General features: G+C 33.1%; 1 non-coding gene and 1 pseudogene across 1 annotated transcript; one reads left to right on the top strand and one right to left on the bottom strand.

Annotated features, from left to right (window-relative positions):
* Positions 1 to 6,697: 6,697 nt before the first annotated feature.
* The window catches only part of LOC105629096 (iridoid oxidase-like), a 31,403-nt pseudogene continuing 14,788 nt past the window's right edge, over positions 6,698 to 23,312 (top strand).
* On the bottom strand, positions 18,130 to 18,236 carry LOC149498217 (small nucleolar RNA R71). Its single transcript, XR_016319866.1, has one exon. It is a non-coding gene; the product is annotated as a small nucleolar RNA R71 (small nucleolar RNA).

Here is a 23,312-nt window from a genome sequence, read left to right as displayed (position 1 = left end):
GTGTCTAAGATAATAACAAATTAGCAAACGACTTGTAGTTTAGTGGTGTCAAGATGGTTGTTAGACCTGAAAAAGTTTGAGTTAAAATTTTAATAGGGATCAAATCAAAAAAAAAAAAAAAAAACATACTTTTGGTTGCAATGGCCCAGTTTGGTTTTACATATCAAATAAAAAAAACATACTTTTGGTTGAAATATAAACTTTTTTTTGTTGAAAATTATGTGATAAAATTTACAAAGGTTTCCTTCCAAAATCAGATGCAAATATAATGGAGTTGTATTGATTACTAGGGACAATGAAATTAACATATCATAATTCAATGTTTCATTTAATGAAAAGAGGCTAAGGATCCAATCTTTAGGTCTCCTATGTCCCTTTTCATAATTTTTTTTTTGAAAAATCCAGTATTATTTATATATAGTAATTAATTACATATAAAGTAATTTCAAAAATAAATCTCAATACACTTATTAATTTGATTACTATAAAATTTGATTAGTATTAAATTACACTCATTAATTTTTTTTTTTACAAGTTACAATTATTTCTAATAATTGTGCATTATTTTTTACAATTTAGACTTAAGGTCATTTTTCTATTATCCATTCATTAATACAATTTTACAACAAAAGATATTATCTATTCATACAAAATTACAACAAACAAAAATTCTATAAAAAAAGCAAATACATAAAGAACAAAACTTAAAAACTTCAAATTTTCCAACAAATCCTATTTATAACAAAAAATATATTATCCATTCAAAATTACAACAAAAAATTCACCAACATTCACACAAATCAAAAAACAAATTACAAAAAACAAAAAATAAAATCAACATAAAATAAAATAAAATATAAATTATTTTGCAACATATATAAAAACAAAAATGTAGATAAAATAAAAGGGTAAGAGCACCTACCTAACCAGGTGACTGACGTGGCTTCTTCGGCGATAGGAGCTTCTCCGGCGATCGGCATTGCACTTGGGAGGCGTGCTAGAAACAGAGAGAAGAGAGAAAAAAAGGAGAAGCGGCGCGCTGCAATTGCGCCCAATGGGACCAAGGGGTTATAAAGCCTTAATCTTCTGCGACCAACAATTCATTTAAAAACGGTGGCAATTTTTAATCATGCGATGTCATTTTATAATCAAACAAATTGCGACCAACTTGCGACTAAAGAAATCGGTCACAAAAACTCGGTCGCAAATCAGTCACTAATCCGTTACAAACCAGATACTAAATTTGGCACAAAACTGCAGCGCGCAATTTAGCTAAACAAAATGCGACCGAAGAAGTCGATCGCAAAAAATCCGTCGCAAATCAGTCACTAATCCGTTGTAAACCAGATACTAAATTTGGCGCGGAACTGCATCGCGCAATTTAGTGATGGACAGAAAAACGATTGGAAAAACAGTCGCTAATGTGGTCGCAAATTCATCTCAATTGAGTCGCAAAATTTATTAGTGCTAGAATTGGCGACAGATATGCAGTCGGTCGCAATTCCGTCGCTAATTATGTCGCAGATTGGTTGCGAATCCTTCGAAAAATATTTAATCCCTGTTACTTCAAAATTCATCGTAATCGGTCGTAAAATCATCGCAATATTGCGACCGATTTATGTCGGTCGCAAAAATCAGTCGCAAAACCGTGTTTTTTTTTTGTAGTGGAAGAATTACCCATATTCTAACACTTATGATAACAAGTTGAGGAATCATCCTAATCTTTCTTATGGGAATCCAAATAACGCCTTGATTGCACCACCAGGTTTTCCTTTCAAGAGAAGAAGACTCATGATTATCTTCTTACTACTCTCTCTAAATCTCACATTGATTTCAAGAATGAAACTCGGGAAAATCATCAAGTCCAACAAGTTGTGATAAGGAACTTGGAGATTCAATTAGGGCAGTTTGCCAACATGATGGCCTCAAGACCTCAAGGTACGTTACCAGTAACACTAAGAAAAATCCCAAAGAATAGGTACAAGCTATCACTTCGAGGAATAGCAAACAATTGGAGGATCCACCCAAGAAGGAAGAAGAAAGGAAAGAATAGAAAAAGATCCCCATCATTGACCTTGAAGAAAAACAGGAAGTAAAGCCTTATATTCCACTTGTTCCTTTCCCACAAAGGCTCAAGCAATCACAAGATGATAAAAGCTTCCTCAAATTTCTTGATGTTTTTAAGAAGCGGCAAATAAATATCCCTTTTGCTGAAACTCTTTCTCAAATGCCCAATTATGCGAAATTCTTGAAGGAGATTCTAAGCAAGAAGAGGAAGATTGATGAGCAAGGAACGGTAATGCTAACGGAGGAGTGTAGTGCAATCATTCAAAATAAATTACCTCCAAAGTTAAAAGATCCAGGAATTGTTTTTATCCCTTGTAATATTGGAAATCTTGATTTTGAAAAAGTTTTAGCTGATTTAGGTGCAAACATTAATCTTATGTCTTATGATTTTCAAGATGCTAGGGATGGGAGAGCTAAAACCAACAAGGATGTCTCTATGATTGGCGGATCGATCAATGAAATATTCAAAGGGAATTGTAGAAGACGTGCTAGTCAAGGTAGGTAAATTTATTTTTTCCTGTTGATTTTGTTATCCTTGACATTGATGAAGATAGAGAAAGATCCTTAATCCTTGGAAGACCTTTCCTTACAACTGCAAGAGCTTTGATTGATGTTTATAAAGATAAACTAACTTTAAGGGTAGGTCAAAAGGAAGTTGTTTTTTATGTTCTTAAATCTTGTAAGCTTCCTATGGATTATAATGATTGCTTTAGAATTAATGTTATTGATGATTGTATAAAAGATACATTGCATGTTAAAGATAAATTGGCCATTGACAAAGGTGACGTTAACATTAATATTTGAAGCATCAAAGGTAAGGAAGAGAGTGAACCACCAAAGCAAGAATTGAAACAACTTCCATCTCATTTAAAGTTTGCATTCTTAGATGAGAACAATTCTTTCCCTGTTATTATTTCTTCTCACTTATCCCTTGATCAAGAGAGAAGGTTGTTGCAGGTTCTAGGAAAGCATAAGAAGGCTTTAGGATGGTCGATTTCAGATTTGAAGAGGATAAATCAAAGTGTGTGCATGCACAAGATTTTGATGGAAGAAGACTACAAGCCTACAATTGAGCATCAAAGGAGATTAAATACAAACATGAAGGAAGTAGTCAAAGTTGAAATCATAAAACTTATGGATGCTGGCATTATCTATCCTATTTCAGATAGTTGTTGGGGAAGCCCTGTTCAAATTGTCCCAAAGAAAGGATTTATAACAGTTATTTCTAACAAAAATAATGAGTTGATTCCCACTAGAACTGTCATAGGTTGGCGTGTATGTATTGATTATCAAAAGTTGAACAAAGCAACAAGTAAAAGTCACTTCCCTTTACCTTTTATTGATCAAATGCTTGAAAGACTTGTAGGATTTCATTACTATTGTTTTCTAGATGGTTATTCAGGGTATTTTCAAATACCCATAGCTCCCGAGGATCAAGAGAAGACTATTTTTACTTGCCCTTATTGTACTTTTATTTATAGCAGAATGCCTTTTGGGTTGTGCAATACACCTGTAACTTTTCAAAGGTGTATGATGTCCATATTTTCTGACATGGTTGAAAAATTCATTGAACTATTTATGGATGATTTTTCTGTGTTTGGTTCTTTTTTTTTTTTATTCTTGTCTCTATAACCTTTCTTTAGTAATGCAACGATGTGAGGACACTAACTTTGTTTTGAATTAGGAAAAATGTCATTTTATGGTTTGTGAAGGTATTGTTTTAGGGCATAAATCTCAGAAAAAGGGATTGAAGTGGACCAAACCAAGATAGAGTTAATTGAAAATTTACCACCTCCAAATTCAGTGAAGGGGGGTAAGAAGTTTTCTTGGTTATGCAGGTTTCTATAGGAGATTGATCAAGGACTTTTCAAAAATCACAAAACTTCTTTGTAATTTACTGGTTAAAGATGTTCCTTTTCATTTTAACGAAGAGCGTTTGAATGCTTTTAAAAGGTTGAAGAAGTAATTAATCTTAGCTCCTATCATTGCTACACCATATTGGAGCTTACATTTTGAGCTCATGTGTGATGCTGGTGATCATGCTATAGGAGCTGTTCTTGAACAAAGAAAATAAAAAAAGTTGATTTTTATTTATTATGCTAGTCGTACATTGAATGACGCTGAACTTAATTATGCCACCACTAAAAAAGAGCTCATTGCTATTGTTTTTGCTTTTGGTAAATTTAAAGCATATTTGACTGGAGCTAAAATAATAGTTCACATTGATCACTCAGGTATTAAATATTTGTTAGAAGAGAAAGACGCAGAGTCTAGACTAATTCATTAGGTTCTTCTTTTATAGGAATTTTGACTTGGAGATTCGTGATAAGAAAGGGACTAAGAACCTTGTTGCTGATCACTTGTCTAGGCTTGAATTGGGGGCAGAAAGACAAGAAGAGGTGCAAATTAATAAGGACTTTCCCTATGAACATCTTCTTCTTCTAGCAAGTACACAGGCTCCATGGTATGCAGATATAGTTAGCTATCTTGCTTGTAAAATCACTCCTCCCAATCTTTCTTATAAACAAAAGAAAAAAATTCTTTCATGATCTTAATTATTACTATTGGAAGGAGCCTTTCTTGTTTAAAAATTATAGTGACTAGATGTTTAGATGATGCATACCGAAAGTAGAGATGGAAATTGTTCTTCGCTTTTGTCATTCAATGGAATATAGAGGACACTTTGGAGGAAACAAAATAGCAGCACATGTTCTAGAGAGCAATTTGTATTGGCCTAACTTATTTAAAGATGCTTTTAACTTTGTTCGTCTTTGTGATCGTTGTCAAAGGTTAGGGAATATCTCCAAGCAACATAGATGCCATTGAACAACATTCTTGAAGTGGAGATACTTGATGTTTGGGGTTTGGATTTCAGTGGACGTTTTCCTACTTCTTATTCTAACCAATACATATTAGTGGCAGTGGGCTACGTCTCTAAATGCGCGGAAGCCGTTGGTCTCCCTAACAATGATGCCAAGAGTGTGATTAATTTCATTAAAAAACATATTTTCACTCGTCATGGTACACCTAGAGCAATAATCACGGATGGAGATAAGCATTTTAGCAATAAGTACTTAGAGTTCTCTTCTTTCAAAATATGGTGTCACTCATCGTGCAGGTATACCATATCATCCACAAACAAGTGGGCAAGTTGAGGTAACAAATCGAGAGATCAAGAAGATATTGGACACTACAATTGGGCATTAAAAAAAGATTGGTCTAAGAAGCTGGATGATGCACTTTGGCTTATAGGACCGCATTCAAAACTCCAATTGGTATGTCTCCATATTGAATGGTTTATGGTAAGGATTGTCATTTACCTGTAGAGTTGGAACACAAGGCATATTGGGTAATCAAATTTCTCAACTTTAATGCCAAAGAATTAGGTGAAAGAAGATTGCTATAGCTGAATATGATGGATGAAATGAGGCTTCACGCTTATGAGAGTGCCCGAATATACAAAGATAGTTCACAAAGCAATGGTAAATAAGAAGATCATAAAAAGGACTCTACAAGTTGGACAAAAGGTGTTGCTTTATAACTCAAAACTAAGCCTTTTTCCAAGTAAGTTACGCTCATATTGGATCGAACCTTTCATAATCAAGGAAATATTTCCTCATGGAGCTATTGAATTGGTAAAAGGCAATGAGAGCTTTAAGGTAAATGCAAAAAGATTAAGAGTATACAATGAAGGGAGTTTTGATCCAGAAAAGAGCTCCCTGGCCTTGACCTAAAAGGGATCCAGTAAGTCAAGCTTAATGACGTTAAATAAAAGTGCTTATGGGAGACAATCCATGTTCTTGTCTTTAAACTCTTCTATTTTCGTTTATTTTATTATTAAATTACCAAAAAGAAAATTTAAGGTGGTAATTTAGTTCTATAGAGTAGTATTTCTAACATAGAAAGAGCCAATTTCATTTAAATATAAATACATATAATCTTATAAAAAAATTATAATTTTCCTCGACAAGTATTCATCTTTTTATATATTAGATTGATATTGACATAAAGAAATAAAAATAATTTTAGGTGATTAATTGATTAACTTATTAAAATTTTTGTCCTTATTAAGTCAAGGAAACAAGCTAATATCTTCAATGAAGCAAAGAGGAAACTTAATTCTTTATCAATTTTTGAAACTAATTTTCAATTGAAATCCATAAAATTAGAATAATAGATTTGCATGCTGGATTTTCACTTTCAATTCAGACAAAGAAAAAATTTTCACTTTATAAAATTCATTTTATATTTTTCATTTTATATCACCAATGTGGCTTTTATTATTTCAATATAATAATTATTGATGTATTATTTAAGATGGGTATAATATAAAAATTATGATAAAAAAATTTTCCAATAAGCACAATAACTTTGATCTCTTAATACGTGTGAAAGAAAAAGTAGATTATTTTTTTCGGATGGATAGAGTATTGTTTATCCAAATTTATTTTCGACTAGAAGTAAGTCTAGGTTTTGAGAGTCTAATTATACTTAAATGAATGAATATGACAGACTAATAGGATTCAATGACTGTAATAAATGGTATCATGAAAACTTAATATATATACTATCATGAAAACTTAGCGGAAAAACTACTCGCAGCCACTAGTTTCAACCCACAAACAGAGAGATGAACTCCAATGCCCTTATTTGGTCAAGCCTTTTGTTATTACTATCTCTAATTTTACGGCTCAATAGGAAAAACTGGAGTAATAATGGCAAAAATAACAAACCTCCAGGGCCACCAGGATGGCCGGTTGTCGGTAACATTTTCTATCTCGGAGCTGGAGCTCACTGGTCTTTCTATGAGCTTAAATTCAAATATGGACCTGTCCTTTAGCTGAGACTAGGATTGGTGGACACGGTGGTAACACAATTAGCGAAGGCCGCAACAGAGCTTTTCAAGAACCACGACGCCCGCTTCTGTGACCGTATGGTTCCTTATGTATTGACTTCTCATAATTACTGCGAGGGATCACTTGCAATAGGTCGGTTTGGGCCTTATTGGCGAATGTTAAGGCGTGTTTGCGCTGCAGAATTACTGGCCAACAAGCGAATCAATGAGACAGTTCATATTCGACATAAATGCATCGATCAAAGGATTTGGTAATATAAAGTTTGTATTTGATATTTCACAAGGTTTTAGTTGAAATTTTATTACATTTTGCTTGATTCAAGTTATTACAGCACAGATTTGCACATTGTAGGGTTTTTCTATTAAAAATTTTGTCAACAGGAGTATCGAAGATAATTTGACTGCTGCAAACAAGGGAGAATCAGGAAAGGTGAAAGTGGCCCACTATCTCTTCCTAATGTCATTCAATTTGATTGGTAATCTTTCGCTATCAAAAGACCTTTTAGATTCAAAGTGCAAAGAAGGGTATGAGTTCTTTGAGGCCTTGGACAAGATCTCGGTGTGGGCTGGAAAACCAAATACTGCAGACTTTCTACCATTCTTGAAATGGCCGGATCCACAAGGACTGAGAAGGAACATGTCAAGAGACATGGGACGTGCTAAAGACATTGTTGCAGGGTTTGTTAAAGAAAGAATGGAGGAGTATGAACTGGGGAAGGAAAAGGCAAATGAGGACTTCCTAGATGTGTTGTTGGAATATGAAGGTGATGGTAAAGAATGGAATGGAAAAATTCCGTATAAAAGCATCATCATAATTATTTTGGTAAGAACATAAAGCTAGTTATAGGAGTAGGTTTGGTATTATTGTTTGAATTCTTTTTTCTTTTAAATAAAAGCGTTGCCTTGGAAATATTTATTAGAGGTTATTAAAGTTATTACTATTAGGTTAATTTAACGGAAACATTTTTTTTTTTTTTTTGGTTATTTTTAGGTTATGGTTTGAAAATTCCAAAACAATTATTACATACCCTTATAAAAATTATTATTATTTCGGATTTTTATTTTACACACGAGTTTCTCCATCTCTCTTGTTCCGGGGTTTTCTGCTGCCTTTCATTAGTGCTTCTCCACTTATTGGATTGGATTTTCAACTTGAATTAATTAATTCTTGATTGTGTTTAATGTTGACGGAAATGTTTTCTGCTGGATCAGACACTACAAGCGCAACAATGGAATGGGCAATGACAGAGCTAATTCGCTATCCGAAAGACATGAAACAAGTTAAAGAAGAACGCGATTCGATCGTTGGAGAAAATAGAAAAGTTGAAGAGACTGACATAGACAAGTTGCCATATCTACAAGCTGTTGTGAAAGAAACACTTAGGTTGCATCCTGTAGTTCCTTTACTCGTTCCGAAAAATACAATACAAGATACAAATGTTATGGGATACCATATACCTACAGGCACTCAAGTTTTTGTAAATGTATGGGCAATAAGAAGAGATCCTGATTCCTGGGAGGATCCAATAAATTTGAAGCCCGAAAGATTTTAGGTTCAAATATTGATTATAAGGGGCAGAATTTTGACCTCATCCCGTTTGGATCAGGAAGAAGAATTTGTGTAGGTATGGCATTGGCTCAAAGAGTAGTTCCATTTGGTTTGCCCTCTCTAGTCCATAATTTTGAGTGGGATCTTGACAAAGATTTTACACCTAAGACTTTAGATATGAGTGAAAGAATAGGAATATCACTAAGGAAGCTCGAATCCTTGAATTTAATATGCAAGAAACCTCCAATGAAATCTAACTAGCTAGACTTAATTTAATTTATGGTTGTATGATCTAGTATTCCATGATTTGGAATAATATCATGTAATAAACAAATTGTGGACTCAAAATCAGCTTATCTTTATCTTTTTTTTATTTTCAAGATTTTGTTGAATCTATAAAGTAAATTTGATTTTTGTCTATCGTGTAATAGCATGTATAATTAATAAAATTCTATGTTAATGTATAAATTAGATATTTAAATGAATTGAGTATTTAGTATATAAATTAAATATATAGAATTAATTTTTAGTATTATAATTGTAACAATGTGCATTGCACATTAAAACCATTATAGTTACTCGTTTTTGTTTTCTAAATATGGTTGATTGAGTTTTCTATAATATAATAAAAATGATAACAATTATGAAGTAAAAAAATAAATATATTTATCACATGCTTTTTATTTAATATTTTACTGTAAGAATTATAATATGTATGTGGACAAAATGAATGAATATTATAAAAAAAATAAAAATTGAATGAGAAATAAAAGTTTATGATTGAAACAATATGCAAAAAATAATAATAATAACTGAAGCAAAATAATACCTTTTACATTAAGCAAAATGATAAAAAGAAAAGTATTTGACGTAAAATAATAATAAACTCTATAGTTAAAGAAAAATAAAATTTTTATGTTGATTTTTTCTATAAGAATTAAATAGTTTTATTGGTAATCAATTAATATTTTAATAAGATTTCTAATTGAGTTATATTGTAATTCATAATAACGATATTCCTCATATGTTTTATATTCTATTATTGGAATTACAAAAAAAAAAAAGTACAGATTTTTTAATTTTTTTAATTGAATTATTTTATTATTTTTTTAAAATTATCTCTTATAAGAGTTAGCTAACATAACTAGGTTAGTCATAGATATCAATTCATCATTTATTATTTAATCATTTTATTATTTTATTAATGGTTTTATTTTAAATTTTTTTAGATTTTTTTTAGTAACTTAAATTAATATAAAATAATTTTATATAATTTTCCATCAATTGAATTAAAATGTTTTGTCTTTTTGTATTTTGATTTGTTATTATTATTTTATTTACTAATTTCATTGGTTATTAATACTTTTATTTCCTAAAATAATAAGATTCGTTAAAAATATTAAATTTTTGCCGCCATAATAATAAATTACTAAAAAATTTAATTTATTTTACAAAAGTATTAGAATCCGAATTGAGTTAAAATATTTGCCTCTCTTTCAAAAATTAACCTTTTTAATTAAATTCAATATTAATTTTTTATTTTATTCATCTAATTCTTCTTTCATTTCCCGTATAGATAAAAAAATTATTTTTATAATGACCAATTATGCATTAATGACACGTTTGTAAAATAGCGAAAAAGGTATAATAAAACTTTTAAGATAAAGAATTAAATTTGTTTTTCTAAATAAATATCTTTCATTCTAAAGAATAGTAATAAAATAAAATAATATATTAATTATGTATAGATAGTCATTGTATAAATATTGTTATTTATAACTAATTGTATGCATATTCTTTACTTCTTAATATATAAATATTTGATTAGTATTAGAATTTTTATAAACTTCTTGTTAATAATTGTGTCGATGAATTCACTACATTTTTGTGAAATCCATTGGTTTTTATTTTTATTTGAAAAGAGAAAATTCACTACATTATATCTAGTTTTCATATCATATGTATAGATTATACTACAACTATACTAAATCTAATATATTTAAAAAATATTAAATTTCTGAAAAAACTAAATTTACGGCGTATGCTTTTAAAACTATACATGATTATATATAAATTATTATTAAAATTTTAAAATTATCATAATTTATAACTTTTTTTAGCTAATAAGATTTGGATTAAAGTAGGAAACTAATACAACAAATAAAATTAAATTGAAGAAATTAATATAACCAATCAAAATTAAATTACCTTTATTTTTTTGCAACCAATAAAATTAAAATCTTTAAAAATATTATACTCTTACCATATTAAAGTCCTAAATGATATTTTAGTCAATTCATAAATTGATCAGGAACATTTTAGGAATCCAATATTTTCCATCCCCACTTGCGCAACTCGTTTCAGAATTCAGACTACATAATGCACTTCATTTTGAGCAGCCAATTTGCCCCCACTGTAGGCCTATAATATTAGTTCAGTTATTGAGGCTTGTAATGAATTAAAATAACAACAAATAAGGTTGCACCACATATAATAAAACAAGGGAAAAAAAGATAAATAAAATAGAAGATTCAATATGAGAATGTAAGAATAGACATAACCACGATTCTAGAACCATCGGTTTCGATTATAAGAAGGTGAAATCGGAATCAAATCGCTTTTAGACGGTTTCTATGACGGTTTTAGAAGGTTTCTTCCCGGTTTTGAACCAAAATTAAATAATATATTTTAAACTTTTTAAATTGTTTTTTTATGATTTATAGCTTGAGTAAATAATAATAATAATAATAATAAATTTTACTATTAAAAAAACTAAATCAATTTGACAAAAATTCTTAAAAATTGCTTTAAAAAACTATAATAAAATAAAAAAAATAAGTTCAGAGCTTTTTTAAGAACATATTTTTCATGTTTTCAAACCGAAACCGCCGTTTCAGTTTCAAAAAATAAAAAACCGGAACCGAACTTTAAGTTCACTGTTTCGATTATGATTTTAGAATCAGATCGTTGACCATGGTTTAGTGCCGGTTTTAACCGATCCAATTTCGATATGAAACCGAACCGTGGTCATCCCCAGTCAAAAATAACAATTTGTCTTTTTCAATTTATTTTTTTGTAGTTTGTTAATGATAATTATTGAAGTATGATTCTTTGCTATGAAGAGGCCTAACCTTCAATTTGATCTCAGAACTTTTCGAGTAGTTGCAATTTTACTGTAAATCAATCTTTATACCTGGGCACTCTGAACTTATCAAACTAATTGCAATTAAATCCTAATTTGCTTTTAGAGTGTAATTACATTCTAAAAGTGAATTAGAACACCTTGGACTTATTGATTTATTGCAGTTTCACCTTAAAAACAAATTAAGATTGGAATTATAATTAAAATAATGTAAAAAAATTGACTCAATAACCAATCTGAGTATTTAAATAATAAATAATAAAATTGAACTCAATTATTCATATAACAAATAAAAAAATCAAGATTGCGTCTTTAATTTTAAAATTAAATAAATTTTAAAATGCAAAAATAATGAGTTGAATACTAATTCAAGGTTACACTTCCTAAGACAACGAAACAAATATGTTGATTCTTTTATTACTGTCGTTGTAGCCATTATTTAATTTCTTATATGAGGAGAAAGATAATAAGCTAAAAATCAAAAGAGGTAAAATGATAAATTCTTTCTTTTAATTTAAATATTATGTATTTCATTTAACAAAGTTTGAATGAGTTATGGAGCCTATTTTTATATCATTTTAATTGTAATTCCAACCTTAATTTGTTTAGAGGATGAAATTGCAACAAATTGATAAGTTCAGGGTGCTCTAATTCACTTTTAGGGCGTAACTACACTCTAAAAGCAAATTAGGTTATAATTGCAACTAGGTTGATACGTTTAGAGTGTTCAGGGTACAAAGGTCAATTTAGGGTAAAAGTGTAACTACTCCAAAAGTTAAGGGTGAAATTGATAGTTCGGCCCTAAGAAGATTCAAGAAATATATTGAAATACCCCGAATTTTTATTTTCAAAACTTTGAAATTTTCATTAAATCAAAAATCCGGATTTATGATAGTATGGGCTGTTAAGACCGAGTAATTTTAATTGAACCCAAAGTTTTACGAATTGGGCCCAAGCCCAAAAACATATTATTCGGAATTTTTGTTTAGGTAATACTTAAAATTTCGATGAAAATAAAATGGAACACTAATGGCTAATCAATTATAAAGGTGTTTATATATATGTAACTACTATATAAATTAATCAGCCTAAAATTAAATATATTTGCTATTAATATTTTATGATTATTGAATAAATAGAGAAAATATTACGGAACTGAACTAAACAATCAAAATAAATCAAACCGGACCTAAAAATCTGTTTAATTTGTCGAGAACCACACGAAGGATCCGAAAATCGATTGGAAAACTCGAAAACCAAACGAAATGAGACCAAATCACTGAATCAGACCGAACCGGTTTGAATCGAACTAGCCCGACCCATTTCTTTTCTTTTCTTTTCCTTTCTTTTGTTTCTTTTCTTTCTTCTCCTCCTCCTTCTTCTCCAGCGCGCGAAAGCTCTCCCTCCTCTCTTTCCCGTTTGCCGGCCAAATGGCCATCGTTTCAGGCAAGCAAGGACTCTAATCGCAAGAGCTCAACGAGACAACCACTCCGGTGGCCTTGGTTTGAGCGATGAGAGCCTGAAGCGAGAGAGATCGCGAATGACAGGCCGCCTCACCATGCGATGGCGTTTTTCCGATGAAAAGCTCACCGATTCGTCGACTTCAAGTGCTAGAGATGGTCTCGATCGACTCCTCTCCTCCACATGAACATTTCCCCTCCATCAATTTGTGATTTTGCTTGAGTTTTGATGAACCACCATGGACGGCGGCTTGAAGGTGGCTGTGGAGGTCAATTCGGCCAAACGAGCCACTGGCTCAATAAATTGATAGCAGATTTGGATTCCTCACGAAAATTGGAGTCGGGTGGTGGTGACCTTGCAATTTTCTAGGCGGTTTAACTTTTCCGGCCACCGTGCACGGCGGCGACGGCGGTGGACCGACGAGGCTCCGACGAAACTCCGGTGAGGACTCTAAGAGACAGAATAATCTCCTCTTCGCGCGGATCACGAAAATCAAATCCGATTTTTGATCGGTACATTGTAAGGCCTAGTTGCTTGTTTTCGGTATAAATTTCAAAACTTGAATTAATTAATTAATTGAATATAAGATTAATTGAATTAGTACAAATTGGAAATTTATGAACATCCATTATAGAATCGGACTTCTAGGTAGTTGAAGGATAATAAAGATTTTCACCGAAAATAGAAATGCTTAAATTCAAATTAATATGTAAATATCGTTAATTATGATTAATTATATTATAAAAAGGGAATTAATAATTATAGTACATCGGTGGTATAAGAACCAGTCTAGTTAATTATGCTACTCTCATTTTAACATTGCTAATATTATTAATATCATCATTATTATGGAACATTAATTTACTAGCAACACTTTTCTGAAAGATATAAACAAATAAATAAATAAACAAGAGTAACGAATGTATATATAGTCTAATAAATTAAATATCGACTAAAATTATTATTATTATTATTATTATTATTATTATTATTATTATTATTATTATTATTATTATTATTATTAGTAATATTAATATTTTGATTAGTATTATCATAAAATTTTACTTAACAAATAACTAAACCTTTTATTTAAAAGTGATACATTAGAATAGATAAATAAATAAGGAAACCCAATATATGTCTATAAATATATATATATATATTTTAAATTAATAAGTGAATTAAATAACTGATAACCAAAACTAATGAACGAATATGAAATATAATCTTTTGAATTAAAATGCTTACTTAGAATTTTATTGTTTATGTTAAAGGTTTATAAAATTCCGAAATGCAAGGACAAAGGCTCGAAGCATGTGGCTAGAAAAGCAGTCCCTTTAGAGGACAATAAAGAACTGTGAGTAGTGTTAGATAACTAGTATCATCCGCCTGCATTCATGCATTCACGGCTAAATGTTATCATCCCTTATTTTGTTGAATTGCCATATTATGATGCACTATTTGTTCATATTAAAAAATTGTTTGATTACTTGTGCTATGAATATACTGTGCCTTGTTTGTGTGGAATTGGGATGAAATGGGTCACCATGGGTTTGTGAGTACGGTCGGTAAAGTATGGATCCTGATTATGATGAAATTGTGAAATTGGACCGTCGGCCGGGTAAATGGGAGATCAGCGTCCCCGTGTGCACCTGATGATATGATATGGATGATATGGAAAAGAAAAGAGAGAGTGTAAAAAGAATGAGAGGACTGATCATGTGAGGATTAGACCAGTCGGCCAGATATGGGGGATTGGCTCCCTGGGTGCACACGTTTGAGAGGATGGGCCGTGTGGGAGGATGGCTCGTCGGGGGTTTAGGTGACACCACTGACTAATTTCCACGTGATGTGATTATATGAAGGTGATAATAATTGTGATTGCTGTTGTATTGCCATTTGTGTGACAAACTGCATGATCATAAAATTAATCGGTGACCAGATAAAAATATTTTTAGCATCTGTGTGATTGTGTTGGGTGAGAGGGTTATCTAACCCTACTCATTGAGTTTGGCGCTCACCCCTGCCTACCTATTTTTTTTTTTCAGGTAATAGAAGAAAGAAAAATCCTATGGAGTTGAGACATTAATTATAGAAGACTGTTAATGATAGAAATGACGATGTAAATGTAAAGGTAGAGTTCTGCAATTGTATTCCAGTTGGGTTGTAAATAAATAATAAAAGTCCATGTTAAATATATGAACTATATTTTGGATACATATGTGAAATAAGTTAATGGGCCTGAATCCATAATTATGAATAGAATATGAGATTTAAATAAGTTAGGCTTACTACGGGCTTCGGGGGCTTAAGCCCACCCAGGTCCTAGTGCCGGTCCGGCCCATGGAAATGGGTCGTGACATATATATATATATATATATATATATATATATATATATATATGAAAGTTGAAACAACTCTTTATTCAGCATTCCATTTTTCTTTTTTTAGAAAATTTTTATTTTTTCTGTATTTTTTGTGTTTTGATTAGCTAAAATAATTATTTTTTAATTTAATATTTTAATATATAATAATGATAATTGATAATTTTTAAAACCTAATCTAATCCAACTAAAACGTTAAATTGGATTTGATAGCACTCATTTTTATAGTGTTTTTATTTTAATTTTCACTTAGAATTCTAGTATATTTTATCGATCTAAATTAGTTTTTATATAATATTGTTATATTTTTATTAAAAAGCTTCCTTGAAACACAACTCACTTGATTTGGAGGAAAATTGTAGGATTATGCAAGAAAAGAACAAAAATAAAGGCAAAACATATTTAGCACGTTCCCGCCCATGTTGATCAGCACGGTCGTGCCAAGTGCAAGGCAAAATAAGCAAAGATCCAGAGACGTGCACGCCCCAGCCCATGCTGAGCCGCACGCCCGTGCCACAACAGCCATAGACTTCCAGGGGCTTACACGCCTCAGACTGTGCCAAGGCACATGCCCGTGCGCGCGCTGGAGATAGAAGCTTGGCCCGTGCAGCTGAGGCACACCCGTGCTACACATGTTCCAGACTTCCAGGGGCTTGCACGCCCCAGGCCGTGCCAATGTGCACGCCCGTGCGCGCTATACCTTCCTAGACCGTGCTGAACAACACAGCCCATGCTGAGAGCCTTAGACTTCCAGAGCCTGGCATGCCCCAGACCGTGCCAGGCAGCACGCCCGTGCCAAGCAAGAAATCCTAAATTTAAGTCAAAAGTTGCCAACTAATTCCTACTATTTTCATAGCTCACTTTGGACAACTTTCCTCACATGCAAACCAAGATCAACTCTATGCACATGGGTGAGTCATGATTAAAGAAAATGGAGACCTAAAAGAGAGCTTTACAACCTAACAAAAGAAGACTTTGATCATTAAACCATATGGAATCCTATACCAAAGAAGTCTATATAAAGAAGAGGAGAGTTCATCTCAACTCATCCTATCCCATATTCTACATCTCTTCTCCCATCTCTCATAGCTTGTATATAGTTTTGTTTCTCTTTAGAAGTTAGGCTCTCAAGAGTTGTGCAAGTTTTCAAGGAAGCCATCCAAGCAATCCCTCACTAGTTCTTATTTCTAAACTCTTAATCTTGTTTATTTCTTTCATTATTGATTATGGAATATTTATCAAGTATTGTTGAGTTTTATTTAAGTACTATGTGTAACTAAAATCTTATACTAGGGGTTTGATGTAGCTTAATCTCTTTTCCAATTTATGCAATTAGATTTATTTTTCCTTATTCAAGTTATGACTTATTAATGAACTTAATGCTTCTAGGCAGAATTTTCCCCTAGGTTGATTTATTTCAATTATCACTGTCGGAAGAAGGATCTTTGATATGAAAAAGGTTAATAAATCACATGAGAATAACAAGTTGATGCGAAAGCTATATGGTTTGACTCATGGGGGGTTTTCATGAATTAACAACCTTAATTTATGGATTCATAAACAAACTACAAAACCTAATGATTTAATTTATATTTGGTTGCGCTATTGAAAGATAGGTAATTAAATGGAATTAAAATAGCTAGCAATACATCGGAAGAGCTTGTTAGTGAATTAAGAGTTATTTCCCCTACTTGAATAATTAAATTGATTAATGAACTAATGAAATAAATTGGATAGAATTAAGTGAAATCGAAACCCCTAATAGTTTTACTTCCTTGATTTCTTTAATCAATAATTACTTGCTTAACTTCTTATTTTTACTTGTTGAATTTAATTTCTATAAACAATTTCCTCATTTATCGTTTAAATAATAATAAGATAACATAATTTTGGTACTTGGATTACAATCCTCGTGGGAAGGATATCTTACTCATCATATATTACTTGTAGCGATTCGTACACTTGCGAAATAAGCTGTCAAGTTTTTGGCGCCGTTGCCGGGGAATGGCAATACCAATATCAATACTAATTATCTTGTTATTAATTTAGACATTCATTTATTCATTTGCTTTTTTTTTTTTTTTTTTAAAGAAAAAACATCTCAGGTTTTATGCAAAGACGATCAGGGAGAACAGAACCTCTGATCTTTGATCCAGAAATTGAGAAAACCTGTAGAAGAAATAACGCAGCAAGGAGAGCACAAGAAAACAGATCAGAGCAACAATCAAACATGGACGGCATTAATCCTCAACTTCCGAACATACCTCTTGCTGCAAATCCTCAGATCGGACAACAACAAAATGTTCGCACCTTGCGAGACTACACCACGCCCTCTCTTAATGGAGCTACCTCCAGCATCACTAGACCAAGAGTGGAAGCTAATAACTTTGAAATCAAACCAGCAATTATTCAGTTGCTTTCCACTTCTATTCAATATGGGGGACTCCCTAGTGAAGATCCCAATGCTCACATCACTAATTTCCTAGAAATTTATGATACTTTTAAACAAAATGGTGTTTCTGACGATGCCATTAGATTAAGACTATTTCCTTTTACTCTAAGGGATAAAGCACGATCATGGTTACAATCTTACCCAGCTGGGAGTTTTACAACTTGGGAAGAATTAGCCCAGAAATTTTTGGCTAAATTCTTTCCATCTTCTAAAACCACCAAATTGAGAAATGAGATCATGACCTTCGTTCATCATGATCAAGAAAGCTTATATGAAGCTTGGGAAAGATTTAAAGATTTGCTGAGAAAATGTCCTCACCATAGTTTGCCCAAATGGTTACAAGTCCAAACTTTTTATAATTCATTATCACCTAATATTAAGATTACACTTGATGCAGCTGCAGGAGGATCTTTCGAAAGAAAAGAGATTGATGAAGCATACGATTTAATAGAAGAAATGGCAAGCAATAGCCATTATCAAAGTAGTTCTGAAAGAAGAAAAACTGCTGGGATCTATGAAATTGATGCCATCACTGCACGAAATGCAAAGGTTGACAACATGGTAAGAAAGTTAGACCTACTAACCACTAAATCTGTGAACTCCATCATGCAAACCTGTGACAGATGTAACGAACCACATGGAATTGGAGAATGCATATTAGATTCTACAAATCCACAAACTTTGGAGCAAGTGAACTACGTGATGAACCAACAGAGGAGGAATTATCCATATTCGAATCATTACGATAACAGGTTGAGAAATCATCTGAATCTTTCATATGGTAATCCTAACAACACTTTAAATGCACCACCAGGTTTCTTGCCTCCTGAGAAAAAGTCTCATGATGATCTCCTTACTACCCTTTCAAAATCGCACATGGATTTCATGAATGAAACAAGAGAACACAACAAAATCCAACAAGCTGTGATAAGAAATCTAGAGATTCAAATGGGACAGTTTGCAAACATGATGGCAGCTAGACCTCAAGGTACGTTACCTAGTAACACTGAAAAAAATCCTAAGGAGCAGGTACAAGCCATAACCTTGAGGAGTGGTAAAGAATTGGAGGACAAGCCTAAAAAGGAGAAGGAGAAAGAAGAAGAGAGAAAGGCACCTATCATTGATCTGGTGGAAGGGGAAGAAGTGAAACCTTATGTTCCACCCGTTCCATTTCCACAAAGGTTGAAAAAGACGCAGGATGACCAAAGCTTCATGAAATTTTTGGACATCTTCAAAAAGCTTCAAATAAACATCCCTTTTGCTGAAGCTCTTGCTCAAATGCCCAGCTATGCAAAGTTCTTAAAAGAAATCTTAAGCAAGAAAAGAAAGATTGATGACCAAGGAATGGTGAAACTGACCGAAGAATGCAGTGCGATCATTCAAAATAAATTGCCACCAAAGCTCAAAGATCCAGGAAGTTTTTCTATCCCTTGTAATATTGGCAATTTAAATTTTGAAAAGGCTTTAGCCGACTTAGGAGCTAGCATAAATCTAATGTCTTATGAAGTTTGCAAAATGCTAGGTATGGGGGAGCTCAAGCCAATAAGGATGTCCCTACAATTGGCCGACCGATCAATCAAATACCCCAAGGGAATTGTAGAGGACGTACTAGTCAAGGTAGGAAAATTCATTTTTCCAGTTGATTTTGTCATTCTTGACATTGATGAAGGTAGAGAAGGATCATTGATCCTTGGAAGACCTTTTCTTGCAACTGCAAGAGCTCTAATTGATGTAAACGATGGGAAACTGACATTGAGAGTTGGCCAAGAAGAGGTTGTTTTCGATGTGTTAAAATCTTGTAAACTTCCTATGGACTACGATGTTTGCTTTAGAATAGATGTAATTGATAAATGTGTAGAGAATGCTTTACATAGCGTAGATGATAATGAAAATAAAACAGAAGAAAAAGAAAAAAAAGGTACACCACCCAAACAAGAACTGAAGCAGCTTCCTCCTCATTTGAAGCATGCATTTCTAGATGAGAACAACTCTTTTCCTGTTATTATTTCCTCTCACTTAACACTTGATCAAGAGGAAGGGTTGTTGCAGGTTCTTCGAAAGCACAAGAAAGCAATAGGGTGGTCAATTTCTGATTTACAAGGAATAAGCCCGAGTGTATGCATGCACAAAATCCTGATGGAAGAAGACTACAAGCCTTCAATCGAGCATCAAAGATGATTGAATCCAAACATGAAGGAGGTAGTGAAGGCTGAAATCATAAAACTTCTGGATGCTGGCATTATCTATCCAATCTTCGATAGTAGTTGGGTAAGTCATGTTCAAGTTGTGCCAAAAAAGGGAGGTATGACTCTTATCTCAAATGAAAACAATGAATTAATTCCCACTAGAACAGTCACGGGTTGGCGTGTGTGTATAGATTACAGAACATTGAACAAGGCAACACGCAAAGACCACTTTCCCCTACCCTTTATTGATCAAATGCTTAAAAGACTTGCAGGTTATCCTTTTTATTGTTTCTTGGATGGATATTCAGGATACTTTCAAATACCTATTGCTCTTGAAGATTAAGAGAAAACTACTTTCACTTGCCCTTATGGCACTTTTGCCTATAGGAGAATGCCTTTTGGACTATGCAATGCTCCTGCAACCTTCCAAAGATGCATGATGTCCATATTTTCTGATATGGTTGAGAAATCTATTGAGATATTTATGGATGATTTTTCTGTTTTTGGGTCTTCTTTCGATGCATGTCTTCATAATTTATCTTTAGTAATGCAACGATGTGAAGACACTAACCTTGTTTTAAATTGGGAAAAATGTCACTTTATGGTTAGTGAAGGTATCGTCTTAGGGCATAAGATCTCCCAAGCAGGAATTGAAGTAGACAAAGCCAAAATCTAGGTAATTGAAAAACTTCCTCCTCCTAACTCAGTGAAAGGAATAAGGAGTTTTCTAGGTCATACAGGTTTCTACAGAAGGTTTATCAAGGACTTCTCGAAAATCACAAAAACTCTTTGTAATTTATTGGTTAAATATGTTCCTTTTAATTTTGACAAAGAGTGTTTAGATGCTTTTAACAGGTTAAAGAGGGAATTGATCTCAGAACCTATCATCACTACACCAGATTGGACTCTCCCGTTTGAACTAATGTGTGATGCTAGTGATCATGCTGTCGGAGCCGTTCTTGGGCAAAGGAAGGAAAAGAAGTTGCATGTTATCTATTATGCTAGTCGCACATTGAATGATGCGCAATTGAATTATGCAACTACTGAAAAAGAATTGTTAGCTATTGTTTTTGCTTTTGACAAATTCAGAGCTTACTTAATTGGAGCCAAAATAATAGTTTACACAGATCACTCAGCTATCAAATATTTTCTAGAAAAGAAGGATGCTAAACCAAGACTAATTCATTGGGTTCTCTTATTGCAGGAATTTGATCTGGAAATTCGCGACAAAAAGGGAACCGAGAATCTAGTAGCTGATCACCTTTCCAGGTTAGAATTGGGGGAAGAAGATTCAACAAAGCCACAAATCAATGAAAGCTTTCCCCATGAGCAACTTTTGCTAATGGCACTTACTCAAACCCCCTGGTATGCTGATATAGTTAACTATCTTGTTTGCAAAATCACTCCTCCCAATTTTTCTTATCAACAAAAGAAAAAATTCTTCCATGATATCAAATACTACTACTGGGAGGAGCCCTTTTTGTTCAAATATTGTTGTGATCAGCTATTCCGGCGGTGTATACCGGAAAGTGAAATGGAAAGTGTCCTTAAATTCTGTCATTCAATGGAATGTGGAGGGCATTTTGGAGCCAACAAGACAGCAGCGCGTGTGTTGGAAAGCGGTTTATATTGGCCTAATCTATTTAAAGACGCTTTTAACTATGTTCGTCTTTGTGATCGTTGTCAGAGATTAGGTAACATTTCAAAGAGACATGAGATGCCCTTGAATAGCATTCTTGAAGTCGAAATCTTCGATGTTTGGGGTCTGGACTTCATGGGACCTTTTCCATCATAATACTCAAACCAATACATCCTAGTAGCAGTCGATTACGTATCAAAATGGGCAGAAGCTGTTGCCTTACCCAATAACGATGCCAAAAGTGTGATGAGCTTCATCAAGAAATATATCTTCACACGACATGGAACTCCGAGAGCAATAATCACAGACGGAGGTAAGCACTTCTGTAACAAGTACCTTGACTCCCTACTTTCCAAATATGGTGTTACTCACCGTGTAGGTACCCCATATCATCCTCAAACGAGTGGGCAAGTAGAAGTCACGAACCGGGAACTTAAAAGGATTTTGGAGACAACAGTTGGCCAATCAAGGAAGGACTGGTCCAAGAAGCTCGATGATGCTCTTTGGGCCTACAGAACTGCATTCAAAACACCAATTGGCATGTCACCATATCGAATGGTATACGGTAAGGCTTGTCACTCCCTGTGAACCCTCCCCCGAAGGCAAAATTATGCTAGAACGAGGTATGCTCACATGTGTGTTTTATGAAGTCGCCACCTAGTTTATTTTTATAAGGGAAAACTAAGAAAGAACCCTAAATGACTCCAATTTTAATTAACCTAAGTCTAGGTTAATTATCCCAAAGTATAAGGCACAATCTACGAACCCGAGGTGGATCCCGAGACTATGTCATGCTGATTAACTAACTTAAGTGTAAATGCTTTGCAAGATAATTGATGCAATTGGACCAGTAAAGTGTTTTGATGATTTCGACTTGCCGCTCGAGGTTAAATCCCGAACGTGCCTACGTACTCTCATTCGAATGAGAGATCAAAGCCGACGTAGTTCGATAAAGCCTATTCAAAGGCATTTTGAAGGGGTATGCTTCATGCATGAGTGTGTGTATGCTTCGTGCATTTTTTAGGCATTTTTGCCAAAGATTGATTGATTTTTGTTTTGGGGCATTTGTTGCCAAAAGGTGTTTGATTGGGCAATTTATTGCCAAAAAATTGATGTTTGGGCTATTTGTCGCCAAAATGGTTGATTACGACATTTGTGCCAAAAGTTGACATTTGATTAGGCAATTTGTTGCTAAAGATTGGTTAGGCGATTCGTCGCCAAAATGATTAAGGGCATTTGTGCCAAAGGGGTTTTATTGGGCGATCTGTCACCAAAATGATTAAGGCATTCGTGCCAAAAGATGATATGTAATTTAGGCAATTTATTGCCAAGGAAAAGGTGATATTTGGGCAATTTGTCGCCAAAAAATGGTTATTTGAATTATAGGCAATTTGTTGCCAAATGTGATTGATTAAACTGTAGGCAATTTGTTGCCAAAAAACGTGATTGATTAAGGCTTTTAGCCACAATTATTGATTAATTGAACTTTTAGCCGAACTGCTCGAAATGAAGGCAATTACACCGTAGTTATTAATTAACTAGGCACTTTAGCCAATATGTTCGGAGTTAAGCATTAA

Source organism: Jatropha curcas, chromosome 2 (assembly GCF_041381405.1).
Source record: "Jatropha curcas cultivar XTBG-Jc1 chromosome 2, XTBG_Jcur_1.0, whole genome shotgun sequence".
Classification (NCBI taxonomy): Eukaryota; Viridiplantae; Streptophyta; class Magnoliopsida; order Malpighiales; family Euphorbiaceae; genus Jatropha; species Jatropha curcas.
The sequence above is the reverse complement of the archived record's forward strand: the minus strand, read 5'-3'. Positions and strand labels throughout refer to the sequence as shown.